The sequence below is a fragment of the Cornus florida genome, unplaced genomic scaffold, assembly GCF_030987335.1.
Source record: "Cornus florida cultivar Cherokee Brave unplaced genomic scaffold, ASM3098733v1 CherokeeBrave_3.0.0_Hap2_Chr08, whole genome shotgun sequence".
Lineage (NCBI taxonomy): Eukaryota > Viridiplantae > Streptophyta > Magnoliopsida > Cornales > Cornaceae > Cornus > Cornus florida.
Genome location: NW_026775578.1, coordinates 41,093,119 through 41,110,166, shown reverse-complemented (window position 1 = coordinate 41,110,166; position 17,048 = coordinate 41,093,119). Strand labels below are relative to the sequence as shown.

Genomic DNA, 17,048 nt, shown 5'->3' with positions numbered 1-17,048 from the left:
GACAACACGATCTACATGAACCCACAAGAAGCCCCATCAAAATCACAACTTGAATTCAAATCCGAACTCAAAATTTGGCCAAAAACGGGTTCTAATAAGAGGGAAGATGCGCGTGGTCAAAACAAACACAAAACGCGAAGGCACTTCGACTTTTTAACAAAGGGAAGAAGGTTCAAATGAAAGAAGAAGGGTGGCAGCCCCCTTGGGCTGCCATAGCAGGTTCTGGTCGTGCATGGAGAGGGGAGAAGATGACTTTTTAATTTTAAGTCCCCCTATTTATAGAAAATCTGAAAAAAGTGCCCCGAACGGGCCTTGCCGGGTCCGAAAAAGTGAAATTTGAGCAGACGCGCTCAAATGGCAAAACTCTGTGAATGAAAAAGATTTAAAATAAGAAAATATAAATAATGGAAGAAACGACATCAAAAAGGGAGTCCCGAGCAAAGAGTTATGCCCCGAACAAGTTCGGCGGCAACCGGAGCCAAAAACCCTGAAACTGGAGAAAAATGACCAGAAGGAAAGTTTATGAGTACACGACTTGACGAAATGTAAAAATGAATCCCGTACAAGAATCCAGGCTCCAGGCTCCAGACGAGGTATTTTGCAATAACTTTTGTTAATTGCACAATGGCCCCTCCAAAAAGTGAAAACTTCACAACTGCCCCAGAATGAAAATATCTTTCAAAAATATTTTCTTAAAAACCCCTGAAACAAAATATCTTCAAAAGATATTTACGAAAAACACCCCAAGAAAAGAAAAAAATTCTGAAAAACTGTGCATCCATACCCTTATGGACACCGGGAGCAACCAGAGTACTTTACTATAAAAGTAAGGATACGTATTTTGTGGAAACCACTTAAAATGAAGATACATGAAGTCAAAACCCAACTCTGAACGCAAAAAGTGTGGTTATGCCAACAAATTGACAAACGGGGAAAAGACAAAATCGGAAAAAAAACGAAAAGTAAATAGTGTCGAAAAACGAAAAATGTGGAAATAACTCGGTCCTCAAAGGAAGTTGTCAATCCAAAGGAAAGAGTCTCAGAAACCATTTCCGAGCACTCGAGACGACACTAAACGACGAGAAACTGAACTCAGAAAAGAAATTTCAACGAAAAAAATTCATCCGTGAAATTTCAAGGAAAAAGAAAAGGAATGAAATGACCGGGTCATTACATACTCTCTCACTTACTGGTATGCTCTCTTACCATAATAACATTTTTGATTTTGGTCAACTTCTGTTTTTCCTTTAATCAACTTCTTTACTTTTAATTTTAGGCGTTGAAAAACTTCCATGAATCCCAGTTGAAGCATTGCATATTAGTAAAAGAGATAAGAGAGAAACTATATTAATTAAGAGTAATTTTAATAAAATGGGAATAAATTATAATTTTAAAAGGAATATTAGTAAGTCAAAGGACTAAACCGACTAAACAATAGATATATGGAGTATATATATTGTATCTACGTGATCTCATTCTATTATTTTTCATTACTTTTTATTGTATTAATTAATTGAAATAGTTTTACACTTTAAAAAATTATTGGAACCACAAAACTGAAGATGGAGATAGATTGTTTAGAGAGATGGGTAATTGGTGCATGCATGGGTGTTGCTCTCTTAGTTTTTTTTTTGGTAATATTAGGAAAGGAAAAAAAGATCGAACTGAAGATGGACATAGATTGTTTAGAGAGATGGGTAATTGGTACATGCATGGGTGTTGCTCTCTTAGTTTTTTTTTTTTTTTTTTTATTTTGTTGGTAATATTAGGAAAGGAAAAAAAGATCGATTTCCAACTGTTATTATAGTAATATTTTAGTACTTTGTTAACTATTTTGTTTGGTTCTAGGAGTTTTTTAATTTTTAAGAAGTCCATATTTTATAAAGTTACTTTCCCTCAAAAAAAAAAAAATTCTTTGATTGGTTTGACACTTTCCTACTTATTACAATATAAAGAGTCATACCTGACAGGTTAAAGCCATCCAAGGTATCGGGAAGTGAAATGGTGGTGAGGATATTACGTTGTTGATTCAGAGCTTAGCAATATTTGGCTTTTGGGAATAAAATATGACTACTGAAGGCAGCTTCTACCAGGAAGTTATTGACCCTTGCACTGCAACTGTTGTTAATGATGAAGCACATTCAAATGCAAAAATTAGAAGCTCACCTAACACAAAATCTGCGACTGGGGATGGACAATATGTAACGATAGCAAGCAGTGCCGTGAATAACCTACTTGAATGCCCTGTCTGCCTGACTTTAATGTCTCCTCCCATTCATCAGGTACATTCTCATATAACTAAGACTGCTCACAAATGGTTTAGATTCTCTCTTTCTCTCTCTCTCTATATATATATAATGTAATTATGTATTTTTTTCTTGTTTTAACCCTATGAATTAAATATAGCCCTGCAAATTGACTACATAGAATTCGAAAACATACACAGTTGAGTTTTATGTCCCAACTCTGAAAAAATAATGTCTCTTGTGAAACTTACAATTGGTGTCAATATTGAGTTGCACAGTAATAAAATTTTGGAATATATGAAATATTTATTCTCAGGAATAACTCAGAGTTTGTGATTTAAAAAAAAGAAAATAAATTTATTATCTGGGTGGTCAGATTGGATGCAGGCCTTACCTTTGTCATCTTGGAGTTGATAGTGAAGCAATATTGATAATGTTTATAGATCCCATTTTTTTACTGTTATATAAGTCGTATAATAAGGTTCACATACCTTTCATGTATAGAATGATTATTGTATCCTAGAAAGAGATACTCAAACATCGTCATGGTGTCTTATAGATGCATATGCTGTTAAATAGGATAAGTTACTTAGTTTACATAACTATAAGGTGAACCTATAGATACCGTATTGACAAAATATCTTAAAATATATGTATTACTTAGCTGGAAAACTTTTTTTTTTTTTAAAAAGGGTAAGCTTGTGTATAAATAATGGAGAATTGTACAAGAAGCCCTAATTATAGTAGGGACTAAAACAAGAAACAACACAGCTAATAATTACAACCAGCAACACATAGGAACACAAGATCAATAGCAACAACAAACAAAGTGGACAATACACCACCAAGATAGACAAGTGACAGCAACAGCATTTTAAACTTCACGTTAGCAACCAGATTTGAGAATGTGAGGTAGAACAGGCCTGCAGGAAAAGATTATAGAGGTCTTGCTCTGTGGAAATGAGAGACAGATCAGAGGTCCTTCTTAGGTTGATTGAAGCAAGTTTTGCTCTGGTGCAAGACTTAATCTGAGAGATTATATGTTGTGGAGGTGCTCCAACGTTTCTGAACACCCTTCCATTTCTTTCCTGCCAAAGGAAATAGATTGCAGCAGACAACAGCAGCTTATGTGTCAAAAAACTTTGAGATTTCCAGTGGTTTGAACACCACTTAACCAGGTCTGACCAACAATTAGGGAGGATGTAAAAGCCTGCAATGTGCTGGATGAATCTCTAAACTTGAGTACTATAAGGACAATTAAAAAACAAGTGATCCATGGATTCACAATCTGAGCAACACAAATAACACTTATTGACATAATGTTGGTTGATCATTGGCTTCGAGTCAAAAGTGTAAAGCCTTCGTCTCACAGCAAGCCAAAAAATACAACTGTCTTTGGGTATATTATGCTTAAACCAAACAAGATCATTCCATTCAAATGAAGGAGATGGAGGACAGAAGTAAGACATGGTGTGAGAGGAAGAGTATTCTCCTGTGGAGCAAGGTAACCATACAATGCTGTCCTGGTTAAATGATGGTGGAGGAAGAGAATGAAGTTGATCCAGGAAGTCGCGTGACTGGAAGAAATGTGGGTATTGCATTGAGTGTGGAATTAACCAATGATTTGTGGAAATTAGCCTATCAACTGTGGCAAGGCTGTCCAGTTGAAGAATTTCCATATCATTAAGGCCTAATTGAGTGACAATAGGACCATTGGGTAACCAGAAGTCCATCCATAAACTTGTAAAAGCTCCATTCCCAACCTTATGCCTTATGACACCTCTGGCCATGTCCCTTAACCTAAGCAGCTTCCTCCGAAACCCTGAGCTTAGAGTTGTTGGTTTTGCAGTCCAAATACTCCTAGCTCTCAACAGATAACTATAAGACCAAGCCACCCACAAGCTTTCCTTTTTCAAACATAACTTCCACAAGTGCTTAAGATTGGCAAAAAATTAGAGAGCTCAAGGTCTGGAAACCCCAAACCCCCCTAAATTTTAGGCCTGCAAACAGCCTGCCAAGCAACTTTGGCACCACATTTCTTGAGTTCAACCCCAGACCAGAAAAATCTCTTCAATATTTGGTTGATTTGATCAAGGACCTTCTTTGGGAGGACAAAAGCTTGAGACCAATATGATTGAATGGAGCACAGCACAGCCTTAATAAGGACCGCTCTACCAGCATAAGACAGAAATTTAGATGTCCAACAACTCACCCTTCTTGTGATTTTCTCAACTAAGGTTTGAGAAAGGGGCAAACCAAGGTAAGTAATAGGCAAGTTCCCAGTCTCAAACTGTAAGAAAAGAAAGCTTTACACTTAGCTGGATTCATATTTAGACCAGAGCATGAAAAGAAGACATTAAGATCATCCAGTATAGTTTGAACTGAGGTCAAGCAAGCATGTGAAAAGATCAAAATGTCATCTGCAAATGTGAGATGGGAGATTGAGGATCTTTTGCATCTCCAGTGGTACTTGAAGCTTGGATTAAGCATAATGTGTTTATCAATAATTAATGTAAGCACTTCCATAACAACAACAAAAAGCAAAGGGGAAATGGGGTCCCCTTGCCTAACACCTCTCTTTCCTTTGAAAAACCCAAACAACTCTCCATTGAGAGAGAGTGAGAATGATGGAGTAGAAATGCATTGGGCCACCCAATTTATAGAAGTGTTAGGAAAACCAAATAGGTGGAAGGAATCAAGGATAAATTGCCAATGAACTGAATCAAAGGCTTTAGCAAGGTCAATTTTAAGGGCACAGTTGGGAGGGTGATTGGCTCTATTGTAACCATTAAGGAGCTCATGTGCCAGTGTAACATTCTCAGTGATGTGCCTTCCTTTTACAAAAGCAGTTTGGCATGGACTAATCAAAAAGGGAAGAACATGAGCTAATTTCATTGCCAACAGCTTGGAAATAGTCTTGTAAATAAGATTACAACATGAAATTGGTCTGAAATCATTGACATTGGATGGATTAGGGACTTTAGGGACAAATGCTATATAGGAATAATTAATCTCAGTCAAAATTCTGCCAGAGAGGAAAAAATCCCTAATGGCAGCAATAACATCCAGGCCTACAATAGGCCAAGCATTGGTAAAGAAAGATGAGTTAAACCCATCCGGGCCAGGGCTTTTGAAGGGGTGGAATGAAAGAATGCAGGATCTTATTTCCAAGTTTGTAGGGATGGATGTGAGACTGTCAATGACTTGGGTTGGGACAGACTTGGAAATATAAGATGAGAAGTTAGCCATACCTGATACTGGTTTGAGCTTTGTCCAAGAATTGACTGAAAATGAGTGAGTAGAACCCTTTTCATGTCCTCTCCTTGAACAAGGATGCCATTACTGTCAGAAATTGATTGCACCTTTCTATTATTTGCTTTGGAACTGAAACTCCTCATGAAGTAGGAGGTGTTTTGATCCCCCTCTCGAAGCCAATGCACTGGGGATTTCTGCTTAAAAAACATCTCCTCAGCAAGAGAGAGCTCAGAAATTTTTTTTGACAACTCTCTTTCATTCAGTCTGAGCAAGTCATCATGCGGATTAAGATCAAGGCTCTTCTGGCAGAGAGACAACTCATCTCTACAAGAACAAACTCTGGAAGATATGTCACTGTAAGTGTTTCTGTTCAATTGCTTAAGAGGACCCTTCAATGCCTTAAGTTTCTTCACTAGGATATACATTCTAGAACCATGAACCTCTAATTGCCAGGCTTGAGCAACAATGTGAAGAAAAGAAGGGTTGAGTGCCCAAAAATTGAAGAATCTGAAGGGAGTGTTTCTCTTTGGAGTAAGGGAACCAAATCTAACCACCATTGGAGAGTGATCAGATATACCATGAGGAAGGAACTCACACTAAGCCTGAGGGAACATTGCCATCCAAGAGTGGTTAATAAGAACCCTATCTAGCTTCCTTGAGATGTTAGCACACCCAAAACTTCCATTAGACCATGTATGGAAAACCCCTGAAAATCTCATGTCCTCCAGTCCATTGTGAACTAAACAGTCTTTAAACTCTTCCATTCCAACAGTCCATCTGAGTGCACCACCAAATGAATCATTAACATGCAAAAGAACATTGAAGTCCCCCAAAAGTATCTATGGTTCATCTGAAATACAATGCTAGTTCAGTGCTCTCCAAAAAGCTTTTCTATCTACTGCAGTGTTAGCTGCATAGACAAAAGAGGCAAGAACTCTCACTTTTAGGTCAAGGATCTCAATATTGCAGTTAATAACCTGGCTGGATTCAACAGCAGAGATAATAAAAATCTCCTGAGGATCCCACAAAAGCCATATTCGTCCAAGAACTGAAGAAAAGTAATTACATCTGATGTGCCACCGAGGAGCAATAAACTGATGAATTTTGTGCATACTAGAACAATTAACTTTGGTCTCCAAAACAGCCACTAAGCTCAGTTCAGAATTTCTTATCAGACACCTAACCTCTATTTGTTTGAGGGTAGAGTTAAGCCCTCTGATATTCCATGCAGCCCAATTCATTGAGAGGATGAGGTTAGGTTGCAAAGACCTTTAAACCTTTTCAGGGTAACACTTGATGCTAAAGGTTTCACTTTCATTGCTCTCTTTGCAATCTTAGAATGCTTCCCATGCATTGGATTCCTTGGTTGCAAAATTTTATCAATTGTGAAAGAGAGGGAGGGGTTTGCCCCAGCTGGCTTATCCTCCTCAGATGCAGAATTTCTTAGTTGGAAACTTGATACTCAGATGAAAAGTTAATTACAGTGAATGCTGATTGGTATGTAGATGCTCCTAATTTTAGCTAAATGAACCGAGACGGTCTTCAATGTGCTTAGTCCTCCTTCGCTGCTGTCCCAGATAGGCCAAATATCTTCTAATTTCTTGATCATTATAAAGGTTGCACATGCACCGGTGTTGGGGTCAATCAATCTCGAGCATGGTTTCAAGAATTTCCCTTATGCTGCGTTTGGTGTGCATGAATGGAATGGAATGCCCACCATTTCAATCATTCCTTAATTCGGTATTCTATTTAAAGTAGGAATGGCCATTTCATTGGAATGAAAATCTACTCCCCAACTAAACCTATGGAATGGCCATTCCATTCCCAAAAAAACTCTCATGTTCTAAGTCCAAAAACCACTACTGCCGCCGCCTTCCACCACCACCATCGCTGCTACTACCACCGCAACATCCATTGCCTTTCACCACCGTTATTGCCACCACCACCGCACCATTACCGCCACCACTGCCATTGCTATCACCACCACTGCATTCCACTACCGCCACCTTTTACCTACACCACTATCACCTTCACTACCACCACCACCTCTTATCGCCACCGCCTTCCACCATCGCCTTCACCTCAACTACTTTCCACCACAACCACCATCGTCACCTCCACTGTCTTCCACCACTACCGCCACCGCCTTCCATCCGCCACCGCCACTACTGCCTTCTACCATTGCCACTACCACCGCCTTCCAATACCATCACCTACAACACTACCCCTTTCCACCTCTACCGCCATCCACTATAGAAGAATTTTATTTTGTTAATTTAATTGTATTTTAAAGAATTCAATTTAAATTTATTTCATCTAGGAAGCACGGACACGCCAAAATGGGCAAAGAATCAATGTCCGACAAGTGTCAGACACCGATACGCGTCGGACGCACCAAAAAATATGTCTGGAGTTTTTTTTTTTTTTTAATTTTAGGGCACGGACACTCCGCTGACACGCGTCTGACACGCCAGGGGTGTGTATCTAACACGCGTGTCTTATTTTCGGGGGTCTAAAAGATAATTTTTGAAAGAAAATTAAGTTAAAGTATAAATATGTGAAGTTATTTAACAACTTTTACTCACTTATGTAGTCAGTACATAATAATTTTAAACTTGTAAGATTAATATGCAATTTTAGACAAAACAAATAGATATTTAAGGCCAGTCATTACACTATTACAGTAGATGAATTATGATTTGTGTATTTTTTCATTATGAGATTGATAAAAAATAGTAACACTCACTCATTTTTAAAGTACTACATCATATATATATATATATATATATATATATATATATATATATATATATATGTACACACACACTATTCGTCGTGTCCCTGCCATGTCCGTGTCCTAATTTTTTTGGATTTGCCGTGTCGCCGTATCTGTGTCGTATCGATTCAGTGTCCGTGCTTCTTAGCATTTCGTTGTAAATTTTAAATATGTCCAACCAAACATTAGAATGGTTATTTTTTTTTTTTTTACTTAAAGGGTAAGTTTCATTGAATAAAGGAAATAATGTACAAGGATCCCCATCTAAGGGGAGAACAACAATACACAGCGAAGACAAAACAATACAAATTCACTACTAACCTATGCAGTAGCATGAACAAACCTCCACAACCAACCTAAGAAGCAGCATTAACAATCTGCTCTAAATAACAACCATAGGTCGTGAACAATATGGGTAACCTTAAGGCAAACTGACAACATTAACCAAGCAATTGTGATATGGATTACTCTGATAGGCGCCACGAATGTCCTCCTGTAAAAGCACAACCTTCAAGGAAAAGTTTATGTAGGTCTTCCATAGTCTATTTCTGGTAGAGGTCAGTCCTCTTCCTCAATGCCATTGAAGCAAGCCTTGATCTGATGCAGCCCTTAATAAGACAAATGATATGTTGAGCACTGGTTAATTTATTCTTAAAAGCTCTGGCATTTCTTTCGGACCAAAGGAAGTAAATAGTAGCAGACAGAAGGAGCTTGTGAGTAATGAAGTATTTATTGCACCATGTAGTTGAGCACCATGAGATGAGATCAGCCCAATAATCAGGTCTGATGTAGAATCCGGCAACATTTTGGATGAACTCCTAAATGAGGATACTAAATTTACACTTGAAGAATAAATGATCAATTGATTCCCATTCAGACATGCAAAGATAGCAGGCATTGGTGTAGTGTTTGTGCCTCATTGGTTTGGTATCAAGAGTGTAGAGTCTCCCCTTAATTGCTAACCAGAGGATGTGGCTATGCTTGGGAATGTGATGCTTGAACCAAATGAGGTTGTGCCAAGTGAACATCAGTGAGGGAGGGCTGAAATAATCCGTAGTGTGTCTTTGAGAGAATCCAATAGGAGGACTTGGTAACCATTTAATCAAGTCAGGTTGAGGGGATGGATGTTGTAAGCTTTGGATTTGGGAGTTGAAGGAGTGTGACTGTAGGAATTGTATGTGCTGAAGGGAGGCTGGAACAACCCACTGAGAATTGGAAATTAGACTATCCACTTTAACATTTGCGTCAAGTTGAACAATTTCCATCTCAGAGAGACCCAACTGAGAACAAATTGGACCATTTGGTAACCAAAAATCAATCCACATCATAGTATCCATGCCTGCTCCAACTTTGTGCTTGATCAACCCTCTTGCCATGTCTCTAAGCTTGATGAGTTTCCTCCAAAAGCCAGAACTGTTTGAGTTAGCTTTAACTGTCCAGAAACTTTTGTTTTTGATAAGATATCCATAGATCCAGTCCACCCACAAGCTCTTTCTTTTAGAACAAATCTTCCAAATATGCTTCAGGTTTGAAACTCTATAAGTCATTTCAATACAGTCAAATCCAATGCCACCATTTGGTTTAAGTCTACATATGGCAAACCATGCAACCTTTGCCCCACTTTTCTTAAGTTCAACACCAGACCAGTAGAACCTTTTTAGAATTTGGTTGATATTATCAATAACCTTCATGGGTAGAATGAAGGCTTGGGACCAGTATGCTTGAATGGAATGAAGAATGGACTTAATCAAAACTGCTCTCCCAGCATATGAAAGGAATTTTAATGTCCAGGAGCTAATTCTAGCTGTAATCTTATAGATGGGGGATTGACAATCAGTTGCATTAATTGCTGAGGAGGAAAGTGGTAACCCAAGGTAGGTAATTAGAAGCATTCCAATGTCAAATTGTAGCAATGATTGGATTTGGATTCTAGTCTGCCCATCCACACCAGAGAAGAAAACCTAACTTTTAGAACAATTGATTGAGAGGCCAGAGATAAGGAGGAAATTTGACAGTGCATTGTGAAGCACTTGGACTGAAGCCACATTACCAAAAGAGAAAAGCAGCAAGTTATCAGCAAAAGCAAGGTGAGAGATGGAGAGCTTACTACATCTCCAGTGATACTTGAAACAAGGGTTGGTTGAAATTGCATTTGTAAGAGAAAGAGACATAACTTCCATTACAAGAACAAACAATAAGGGGGAGATGGGATCCCCTTACTGAACACCTCTCTTACCCTTAAAGAATCCAAAAAGCTCCCCATTTAAAGAAATGGAGTAGGAAGGAGTAGAGATGCACTGATTGATCTAATTAATAAATTGAGGTGGGAAGCCAAAAAGTTGAAGTGTATCCAAAATGAATTGCCAGTGGAGAGTGTCAAAGGCTTTCTTAAGGTCTATCTTCATTGTGCAATAGGGAGGATGATTGGTTCTATGGTATCCATTGAGCAATTCATGGGCAAGGTGAATATTGTTAGAGATTTGTCTATCCTTGATGAAAGCATTATGGGCAGGGTTTATAATTGAAGGGAGAACTAGGCTGAGTTTGGAAGCAATAAGTTTGGAGATGCACTTGTAAATGATGTTGCAGTAGGATATAGGCCTAAAGTCATTTACAGATGAAGGGTTAGGTGTCTTAGGGACAAGTGCAATGTATGAGCAATTTATTTCAAAAAGCATTCTTCCTGAAATGAAAAAATCCTGTATTGCTTCAGTGATATCTTAGCCAATAATTGGCCAAGCATGAGTGAAGAAGTATGATTAAACCCATCCGGACCAGGGCTTTTGTAGGGGTTGAATGAAAGCATGGTCCTCTGTATTTCCATGTGTATTGGTATGGCAGTGAGGATAGGGATGAGGCTGGAGGGAATAGTCTTAGTAATAATACTAGAAAATGAGGACATACCTGGATAAGAGCTATAGCTCTGACCAAAAAAGTTTGGGAAGTAATTGAGGAATTCATTTCTTAAATCCAAACCTTGGACAGTATTCCCCAATGAGTCTTCAATTGAAACTACCTTCCTTCTATTAGCTTTGGATGGGAATGATTTCATAAAGAAGGAAGTATTCTGGTCCCCAACTTTAAGCCAATGGATTTGTGCTTTCTGCTTGTAAAAAAATCTCCTCCGCCAAACAAAGTTCACTGAACTTAGCTGCCAACTCCTTTTCCTGTGATCGAAGATGGTCATTTGCAGGATTGAGATCCAAATTAGCTTGGCACTGTGACAGCTCTTTTCTGCAAGTATCCACCTTTTGTGAAATAGAACCAAAAGCTCTCTTGTTGAGTAGTTTCAAAGGGTATTTTAATGCTCTCAGCTTTTGTACCACACAGAACATCTTAGTGCCAAAGACTTTTTTTTGCCAACCATGGAAAACAATATCTATGAATTTCTCATTAAGCACCCAGAAATTAAAGAATCTGAAGGGTAAATTCCTTTTAGGAGAGATTTCACCAAGAACAACAAGAATAGGAGAATGGTTTGACACACCATGAGGTAGAAATTCACAAGTAGTTTGAGCAAACCTATTCATCCATGCTTGGTTTGCCAAAACCCTATCCAGTTTCCTTGATATGTTAGCACACCCAAAGCTATTATTGGTCCATGTAAACTGAATGCCAGTGAATCTCAAGTATTCCAACTCATTTTTGTGCAAACATTCCTTAAAATCCAACATCCCTTAAGTCCATCTATAGGCACCCCCAAAAGATTCATTCACATGAAGTAGAACATTGAAATCCCCCATGAGAATCCATGGTTCTCCAAGATCATTATGGAAGTGCAGGGCTCTCCAAAGAGCAACTCTCTCAACAGCAGTGTTAGCTCCATAAACAAAAGAGGCTAAACATTTTGTGTTCAAACTATGAATCCAAACTGAACAATTAATCACTTGACCATTCATTTCATTCCAACACATTTCATATTTAAAACCAAATAATAGAATGAGAATGACCATTCCATTCATGTACACCAAATGCAACATTAGTTTCTTCTGTTAGGCAAAGAAATTAAATATTTTGTTGAATGAGATTTTATGTTCATCTCATTTAGACTTGTGTGGGGTGTGTTATCACTGCCATTAAATCTACACACATCATCAGCATTATTGTGTGTTGTTCCCAAATTTATATTCTTAAAATAAAATAAATTTTAAATTGAGCTCCAATTTTGTTTCATTGTCTTCATTTGAGGAAACTGCCCAACTCTTGCAGTTCACTATGAGCGCATATGTTCTTTTATGAAAGTTGATAACCTTAATATAAAATATTTTTTAATCATTTCATCTCTGCGCAGTGTCCAAACGGCCACACTTTATGTTCAAACTGCAAGGCCAAAGTATGCAATATTTGCCCAATTTGCCGTCAAGTGCTCGGAAGCATTAGGTGCTTGGCTTTGGAGAAAGTTGTGGAAACATTAGGATTACCATTCAGTGTTCGTCCATATAATTGTCCATACAACGAAACAGCTAAATGCTGTGTCACTGGTGATATCCAATTCCTTGTTGCACATCTCAAGGATCATCACAACATTGACGTTTTTGATGGGTGTGCTTTCACCATTAAATATATCAACCTTAAATATATCATCCCCAATCCCGAAAATGTCCAAACATGGAAGCTGACGGTAAGCTCTCTCTCTCTCAGTCATGCAGTGTTGTGCTACAATGCTTTATGCCTAGTTGAGTTTGTTTAGTGTGCACGACACAGTTGTATCACATACAGTATCATATTTCGTGAATGATTCACTTAAATACTTCAAATTACTAGTAATGTACCATTGAATTTGTTGCGAAATGGCCAGACAAACTCAATATGACAATGCAAGAATCTGGTTTTCTTCCTTCTCGCTTCAAATGCTTTCCCCCTCCATTTAACTTCATTCTTGAATTTTTGTATTTATTCAATATATTAGGTATTAGAATCCAAATTTTTCCTTGGATGAAAAAAAATTCCCAAATCCCAATTTTTTTGTTAGGTTGCTTTTACCTACCTGGTGAGTTAAATGTTTTTCAATTGAACAACTTTATTAATTTCACAGGCCATCTTCTTTTCAGAATGTCAACAGATTGATTACTACGATCGAGCATCTGATTAAATTTTCAAATATTGTTAGGTGGTACCGTTGTGCGTGTGCTTTATTAGAAATCCACAATGCACAACACATTGGGCAGGCAGGCTTTGGCCATACCTATAACTAACTGAACGTTTGATGAAGCCTGTATTTAACCTAGGCCTCTGATACAACCATCTGAAAATATTACACATGTTTAACTTAAATTTATTTTTAACAATAAAACTCTCATTTAATCGGAAATATATCTAACCATATTTTTGTCACTAGTTCTCATTTTGGAATACTTGGAAAAATGCATAAATGTGTTCTGCTATTCTTATGATCTATTTATTTATTGTGGGCAGTTCAAGGTTCGGTTGAATACTCGTCAAAGATCAAACATGCTGATCCTGAGTCTGTATAGCTTATATATATATTATAATTTATTTATTTTCCTTATTATGAACCATATGTCTAAGTACTGTTGAGTGTTGGCATTGAAGCCAATCTTAAGTTGTGCCTTTGTAACTGGCAGAGAAGATGGGAAAAAGAGATGAATTGGTTTTCTTTGTTTTCTGAAGCATAGATTCTCACATTTTTTGCAGGCATTTTGTCCCGACACAAGAAAACTATGTTGTTCAATCAAAATGAAAAAACTCGTTAACATACTTACCAACAATAAAAATAAAAATAAGTAAATAAATAAAAATAACTCAGTAACATGTTTGGTTATCTTACTTGGTGCAGGTTTTCAACTGTTTTAGCCACTATTTTTGCTTGCACTTTGAGTCTTTCCTTCTAGAAACAGTACCTGTTTACATGGCCTTCGTGCATTTTATGGGCGATGATGATGATGATAAGGCAAACAAATTCAGGTATAGTTTCGAAGTTGGTGGAAATGGCAGAAAGTTAACATGGCTAGGAGTTCCAAGGAGGTTTCGTTATACTTGCAAGGCAGTTCGTGACAGTCTAGATGGTTATTCCAAAAAACATGGCCTTATTTCCTTCTGATGGTGATACGCAGGAGCTGGAACTAAAGGTGGTCGGCATATAGGAAGAACAGCTATAATGCAATAAATATGCATCCCAAAAATTTATGGGAAAATATGTATTTTCATTTTTATTTTGGTGGAAAATTCTTCTTTCTTCTTCATTTTTTTTTTTTTCTCGTTTTTGTAAATGCCCTAGTTTTAGTGGTTAATGAATCAAATGTGTTTCAAGTGCAGCTAGCTTTACTATAATGCATATGTTATGGTTTTTTCATCACCCTGAGCTACCCTTTGCAGTGAGCTTCAAAGCAGCAGCTCACATCAAGAGAGTGTCCCCCGAAATACGTCACAGTGAGGCCGTCGAGGGGTTGTATTGGTGTTTTCAGATGGTTCTTGTAGCTGTATTATGGATCAAGGAAAATAGAGAACGAAATGTTTATCCTTGAACTTGTGTATGAGGTGAGATTAAGATGTTCTTAAATCTGTACACAGAGACATGAAATAGAGAAAACAGCATACGTAGATTGGCACATTCATACACGTACATTTATACGTAAAAGCGTAGAAAATACTTAGAAATTTGGTCTGCACCAGAAATGTCCCTCTCAGCAGACTCTCTTCAACAGGGACAACACTCACTCCAGGGTCTCTATGTACAACTATACTCAATCAACCCTCTTGCATGTGTATCTGATTTAAAACAGTTGCAATATAGAATGACACAAGTTCTAATATACCATTGATTTTCTTATTAGTATTGGCACATGTTTTCTTAAGAGATGCTAGATACTTTATTTTGATCACAGAAATTTAGATTCAGTTTTTGATAAAATTGTTTTATTATATATTATTTTTTTTAAATAAATTTTATGTGATTAAAATAAATCAAGAAGTTAAATTAGTAGTTGAATTGGGCATTATTGTATCCAAATACTAATTATGCATAGGGGTTATTTCGTGATTTAATATTGATATCTTTTATCGGTTACTTGGAGTGAGTGCAATTAATTTTTGGGAGGTGATATCCGCTCTCCCCTTTATTACTGCTATGCTCCATTTTTACAACAATGAGATAAACTTCATAAATTCATAGACATTCTTAAATTAATTCTTAACAATCGCATAAGAAAAAGAAAAAGAAATTAAACTCAAAACATCCCACACAAAAATTAAAATTAAAATTAAAAATTAAATAAAATAAAATATACCATCAACACTTTAACACATAATACAATACTAACACATATTTTATCCCATCAATGAGTTGTTTTGGGGTTAATATGTTTTTGGCCACCACCAATGCAATGCTTGAATGTGAATCATTAGCATGTCATATTGTTTAAGATCAATGTAGGCAAATTCTTTTCATAATCAAATATCAATATTACGGAGTATTAATATACAATACCTTGATTCGCTGGAATCGAAAAACTTCCATCTGTTTGGTTATTGTATTAAAAAATTAAATTTAAATTTTTTCGTATTTTTGGATTGTTTTTGTGTTTTATATATATATATATATATATATCAAAGAAGGTGATTTGCAAACCAAAATTAGATGATTTGATGAGTTGTAAGATAACTTATAAATAGGAATTCCATTCCAATTTAGATGATTTACAGATTGCTTGTAGTTAGGAATATTAGTTAGGAATATTATTTGTGGATACCCAAAATTTTGGAATATAATTGTTGTAAGTATTTTTTGTATAAAATAAAAAATATTATTATATAAAGAAAGTCTTCCGAATGGAAAGACAGACAAATTTTCTCCAAAATTCTCTTTGCTCTCTTCATCTTGTCAATATATATATATATATATATATAGTTCCTATTCTGATAGGTTTCAAGAGTTGTTATATAATATAGAAAGCCCATATGCAGGACTTCAACACTTTCCTACCTAAAATATAATAGACTAATAGTTGGAAAAAAAATCGTTACTCTCTCACCGGATGATATTGAGTCAATATCTAACAGTGGTGATTAACGCCACCTCCTTAACATAACTTTGTCATCGCCAAATTAGCATGTTAAGAAAAAAAATTACTTTTGTTTTACCATATGTACGAATACCACTCTATACATTATACATTATATAATATATTATACAGAGTATATTATTATACAATTTAACTTCATTTTTTGATTTAAATTAAAATAAAATTAAAATGCAAAGTAAACTCACTTTAAAACAATTCAACAAAAAAATAAAATAATTATGAGTTCTCAAAATTTTTCCAAATCGGACCAAATCAGAAATTTCGAACCCTAGTTGCGTTGGATTCGGTCGAATTGAACAACTTTAATTCTTACAGCACAAACTAAATCTTACTTCCTTAACCTTAAATTCTACAAAGAAGGATTGAACCAAAAAAAAAAGTGACTAAGGTTTTGTTTTTTTTTTTTTTCCTTGCTAACATGATTCCATGTTATTTTCCTTTTCTATTATTATTATTTTTTTCCCTTTTCCACCTCTCTCTCTCTCTCTCTCCTTATATATATACAGAAATATGTGCCAAGAAAATCAAGGCAATCAAAACAAAATTAGTCAATATATAATATATTTGTGTATAAATATATATATATATATATATATTTCTTTCTCTATGTATATATCGGCATTTTTTTCATGTAGTTCATTTTTTTTTTTTGCATCGTTTTCTGGGTTCTTATTCTTTTTTAGGGTTTTCATTCTTTCTTTTGAGGATGAGGATGTTTAAATTTCAATC

General features: G+C 36.3%; 1 pseudogene; it reads left to right on the top strand.

The window, feature by feature from the left end:
- The first annotated feature begins 2,066 nt into the window (after window positions 1-2,066).
- On the top strand, window positions 2,067-14,678 carry LOC132270116 (E3 ubiquitin-protein ligase SINAT2-like; annotated as a pseudogene).
- Window positions 14,679-17,048: the final 2,370 nt, after the last annotated feature.